Here is a 6,036-nt window from a genome sequence, read left to right as displayed (position 1 = left end):
CTTTCAGAGACTGTGTTGAAAGATCAGCAGTTATCTTGATTGGTTTACCCATAAATGTAATCTGCTTCCTTTCTCTTATGGCTTTTAAGATTCTCTCCTTATTCTGTATATTGGGCATCTTCATTATTATGTGTCTTGGTGTGGATCTCTTATGATTTTTTACATTTGGTGTCCTGTAGGCTTCTAGTATTTGGATTTCTTTTTCATCCTTTAAATCTGGGAAGTTTTCTAGTATTATTTCATTGAATAGATTGCTCATTCCTTTGGTTTATACCTCTATACCCTCTTGTATCCCAATAACTCTTAAGTTTGGTTTCTTTATATTATCCCATAATTCTTGGATATTCTGCTCATGATTTCTTAACATTCTCGCTGAGCTGTCTATGTTCTTTTCAAGTTGAAAAACTTTGTCTTCAATGTCTGAAGTTCTATCTTCTAAGTGTTCTACTCTGCTGGTAATACTCTCATTTGAGTTTTTAATTGTTTTTTTTGTTTCCTGCATTTCCAGGATCTCTTGTTTGTTTTTTATATCCTCTATCTCCCTAGAGAGTTGATCTTTTGCTTCTTGGATTTGTTTATGTAATTCATTGTCAAAGTGATCTTTCATTGTCTGAATTTGCTGGATAATGTCTTCCTTGAGACTCCAGATCATCTGAAGCATGTATATTCTGATCTCTTTATCTGATATTCCATCAGCTGCAGATATTACCTCATCTAATGTTGAATTGACCTGTATTGTTTGTGGTCCTTTCTTTCCTTGTCTTTTCATACTGCTCATGTTTTTTTCTAGCATTGTTAAATTGTGTGTTAATCATTTTCCCCTTATATATTTATATTGTTCTTGTATAGCACCAAAATCCCTCTTTTGCGGAGAAAGACAATGTTAACTGTTCCCAATAACAACAGTACATCATCTAAACACAAGTTTTCATTATGAATACATTTATAGTTAGATTCTAAGTCTATAGATATTGGTTTCAATTATTATTTAAGAATATAGTCATTAGTTTTATAAAAGGCATACCATATCTGGTGGCATATAGAAAACTTAATTTCAGATGATGAAATATGTTATACTTAGAGGGAAAGGAGTGAGGGTATGAGGCTAAACTAACTTAGCAATTTTGGAGAATTCTAACCAATAGACTGGTAATTTATGGAAGAATGTATAGACTCAACCTCCTATCTGTATTTAGATAGTTACCCTATGTATAGATAGCAAAAGTTAGGAGGTTGAAAGTGGGATAGAGGGAATACGAATGAAGAAAAGAAAATAAAAGGAAGAAAAGAGAAATAAGAAAGAAGGAAAAGGAAAGTAATATAGAAATAGAGAAAAAATAGGGGAAAGGTGGGGTATATGCAATTCCTCTATATTATGTTACTTTGGTAATTCGGTTGTTCATGCACAGTTCTTGGTTTCACATATGTTGAAGTTACGAAAGAGAGAGAAGAAAAGAGAGAAAGAGAAAAAAAAGTCTCTCAGAACACTGTTTTCCTTGCTTCCAGTAGGTGGTGTTGTCTATTCCTAGCTTGAGCCTCTGTATTCAGGGTGGTGGGTATAGCCAGTGTGAAAGAAAATGAGCTTCCACCTGTATCTTCCCTACTCTAGTCTCTGAGGTAGAAACCAGGTGTCTGTACAGTTGTCGTTTTGCATTGATAGCTACAACCCCCAAAAGTTTGTGGGAAATATTTTGAGTTATGGCAGCTAAGGGTGGGGGAGTTGGAAACTGGGTACCTGTGCTGGTAGCCACACCCACTTTGATGGGTTTTAAGGGTTGATGGGCTTCCTCTGGACTAGCACTTGGGGCGGGGCCGGACTTCCTCCTCCGGTCTGGCTGGGCACCTGCTGTCTTCCTCCTCCCGTCTGGCTGGGCGCCTGGCGTCTTTCCTCCTCCGGTCTGGCTGGGCGCCTGGCGTCTTTCCTCCTCCGATCTGGCTGGGCGCCTGGCGTCTTTCCTCGAGTCTCTTGTATTAAAAGTGATGGAAACTTCAATTTACAGCCCTGACTTGTAGGCTAGAAGGCTCTTTGCAATGGAGGAAAGAGGTTTCAAGATTTGGGGGCACTGGCTATGGTGCTGAGCCACTGTCTACTGTCCTTTGTCCCCTGTCCCACCTCTGCTACAGGCACACCATTTGGAAGAAGGTCAAAGGTGCTGTCACCTCTCTGCTGGCCAGAATCATATCTCTCATCCATAGAGATGGCAACATTGAGCTTCTGATCAGACCAGACTCACCATCCTGGGCCCATGACCTGTCGATATTTATTTTAAATGTCACCAAGTTGCTGAACATTCCACTTGTGATGAATAACATAAGATGAATGAAAATCCACATAGCACCCTTATTACCTCTCCTGTGCTTGAGAACATAGACTCTCTGCTTTCCAAGGAATGTTTGGTCCACCTCCTTCTATTGCATAGGGGACATGGCATCCTGGCAGGTCTTTGTTCTGTCTCCTTTCTCTTCATTTCCTTCTCTCAGGGCACCTGTTATAGTGAAGAAAGCCAGGTTGGACTCCATGTTCAGTAGGAACATTGCCCTTTGGAGAGAACATGTCCTTAAGCATTCTCAGATTCCCTGATGCTGTTCCCAGTTCTGGGGGACCTCCCTAGGCTTCCTGTGCAGATTGCAGGGACTTCAATTCTGGAACATTGGCCAATAAGGGGCAGGTGCAGGCACTGGAGACTTGGTTTTGTGTAAGACTTTGGGCCCTCCAGTTCTTATACACAGGAGCCCTAGCCAGGAAGGCAGACAGAAGCTGACTCTGCAGCCTCAGCACCTTGACTTTGTCCTTTTTCTCTTTGTTCTAATAAGTTATACATGACAACAGAATACTCTTCTATTCATTGTACACAATGGAGCACATTTTTTCCCACTTCTCTGGTTGTACAGAATGTAGGGTCAAACCATTCATGTAATCATACATTTATCCAGTGTAATGAAGTACATCATTCCACCATCTTTCCTACTACCAGGCCCCCTTCCCTCTCCTCCTTCTCCTTTGCCCAATCCAAAGTTCCTCCACCCATCCTATGCCCCTGCATTATGGATTAGCATCCACTTATCAGAGAGAACTTTCAGCCTTTGATTTTTTTTTTTTGGATGACCTTGCTTCACTTATCATAACATTCTCCAACTCCATCCATCTACAAATGCCATAATTTTACTTTATTTTAATGCTGAGTAATATTCTTTTGTGTATATATACCACAGTTTCTTTATCCATTCATCTATTGAAGGGCTTTTAAGTTGCTTCCACAGTTTAGCTATTGTGAATTGCACTGCTTAAAACATTGATGTGGTGCAGGTAATGGAACCCAGGGCCTCACACATGTCAGGCAAGCACCCTGCTGCAGAGCCACTCCTGGCCCACAGTGCCTTCTGAGCACATGTTCTCTGGTGTTCAGAGCACCATATCAGGAACTGATTTTCAGTTCACCTCACCTCACTGCAGAACCATATGAGCCTTCCTGAGGGTGCTTACAACAGTGTCCCCTTCAGCTGGAGAATCAGGGACTATGTGGAAGAGCTCTGGGTCCATGCCCAGTACATCACAGATACAAAAGGTGAGCCCTTCTCAAGATGGGCTTTATGCAGCCCTGGTGAAGCAGCCTTTACCCACAAAGACACTGCCTGACAAGCAGTTGGCTGACAGCAGCTAGCACCTGGTAAATTCTGGGACTTGTAGATATTACGCTTTGCTGTGAATGAGCTCAAACCATGTCCTGCCTTCATTTTGAAATTTCCAATAAAGAAGTGATAATATCCACTAGGTCAGAAGCCTTTATGTTACACCATGAAGGGAGACTATGAGGTGATTTCTGGTGTCACACCATCCAGCAGGCTGGGGACTGGAGCATATTCCAGCAGGGACAGAGATTGCTATCTGCTCCAAGTTGACAATTCACATCCTGAGGCTCACACCCAGTAAACACTCCATTTAAACTTTCTCAGCAAATGCTAGCAATGAAAAGAGAATGTCCCCTTCTTCCACACTGAGCTGTTGGTCCCTCCTGAGTCACACAAGCTAGACAGTGTGTGCTCTGCTATCATATGCTAGGGGTGAGGTTTAGACATAGTCATTCCAGAAAAGCTAGTGGCAGTGATGTGTTTTGGAAGTCATCTTTCACATACATGTGATATCATCTTATCAACATTTCCTTAGATAACCAGTATGTTCAAAGTAAACTTTCTTTCCTGGGTCTTCATTCTGCCACTTGTCCTAAACCAAAGTGAAGCAGTGTGTTTCCTGCTGAGAGGATGTTTCTTCACCTGGGGTATGCCCTTCCTGGCCCTGCTTTTTCAGCAAAATATGCAGCTAGGAAGCAACTCCCCATCTGCTGGTAGGTAAATCTCTCTGCTTGGCATAGTCTCTGATCCCAGCCCTAAAGAGCAGCCCACTCAGTCCTGATTTCCTGGAAACCCATATATATATATATAGTATAGCACAAGTATAGCACAAAACTCAGGCTACCTTAGAATTTTTTTTCCTTTTGGGTGAGTGTGGCTTTTGTGACCTAAATTGAATGTTGATCCTGTCTTCCTTTCTGTGTCCCCTAGTCTATACATCCACCATTCTCTATTCCCATAAGGCAGCCAATGGCATTTTGTCTCTGAGTCACCCTAGGGTGCTGCACTAGCCTGGGGCTCCCCTTCCAAAGAAGTGAGCTTCTTTCAGCTGTGGCTTCACAGGTCTCAAGTCACTCTGGCTTCCTCCATGCAGGATGGTCAGAGAAGTTAGTGTTAATCTCCCAGTAAACTTCCCTGGGCATTTTTCTTGCCCAGTTTCCTGGAGATCAGCAGCATGAGTTGTTTCAGTGCTACTTGAGGGATTTCATGTTCTTTACCATGAAAGTGTCCACCTGGGAGGAGCTGAAAGTAGGTATCCACTCAAGGTCAAATGTGGAAATTGGACCACAGTATGGACTGGGGACAAATATGGGAACTCAGGTTCCAAGAGCTGGTGCTGCTGTGGGGAACATAATGAGGCCACAAAAGACACTAGGCTGAGAACATCCTCCAAGCTACTTAGAACACAGGGCCAACCCTCTATACTCCCCAAGGCCTCCTTGAATGGGACATTTCTACTATCTTGAGAAGCTCTCCATGTTCCTTGTAGCACCCTCTAAATTGTTGATTTTCTCTTGACAACATTAAGGTAAATATGTAACTGAGCTCTTAAGAATAATAAATGAAATTCAGTGGAAAGGTTGATACTTTTTGTTTATGAATCTGGGGAGAAAACCAAGAGTCTCAGGCACCGTAGACTAGTATTGTCAATAGAGCTGCAGCCCAGCCCAAGATGGAAACTCAGCTGTCCAGTAGTCAAACATAGCACAGATAAAGAAGATGACAAATGTGTGAGAACATACTCTAGCCCACATAATGGAAGGTTAGAGAGTGTTTTTAGAAAAGATCAGAATTTACCCTGAGTTTAAAAGTGGGTAGAAGGGGCTGGGGATGTGGCTCAAGTGGTAGCGTGCTCGCCTGGCATGCGTGCGGCCCAGGTTCGATCCTCAGCACCACATACCAACAAAGATGTTGTGTCCACCAAAAACTAAAAAATAAATATTAAAAATTCTCTCTCTCTCTCTCTCTCTCTCTCTCTCTCTCTCTCTCTCTCTCTCTCCTCTCTCACTCTCTCTTAAAGAAAAAGTGGGTAGAAATTATAAGCCAGCTACATAGAGCATAATTGTGTGGGCATCTAGAAAATTTTGCTCACATGCTCAGCGCCCCCAGGAAGTCAAGAGAATGTAAACAGTCTTCTGATACCACTTTTATCTGCTCATCTGTCAAAACCAAGTTTGCAAAAGGAAGGGCAGGCTCATAGGCCTCCTTGGCAGGTGTTTAGCAGTGGTCACATGGCAGGGTGGTTGAAGAGCCTGCCCCCATAGCTGCTGACCATACTGTGAGTGCTGGGAAGATGCTCACAGAAAATCTTTCCAGCTTTGTTTCTGATCACAAAGAAATAGAAACAATTTAAGTGTCCAAATAAATGAAGAAGGGACAAAGTATGACTATTTTAAAATGGTTGTT

This window comes from Spermophilus citellus, assembly GCF_964194105.1.
Source record: "Spermophilus citellus genome assembly, contig: SCAFFOLD_36, whole genome shotgun sequence".
In the NCBI taxonomy this organism is placed as follows: domain Eukaryota; kingdom Metazoa; phylum Chordata; class Mammalia; order Rodentia; family Sciuridae; genus Spermophilus; species Spermophilus citellus.
The sequence above is the reverse complement of the archived record's forward strand: the minus strand, read 5'-3'. Positions refer to the sequence as shown.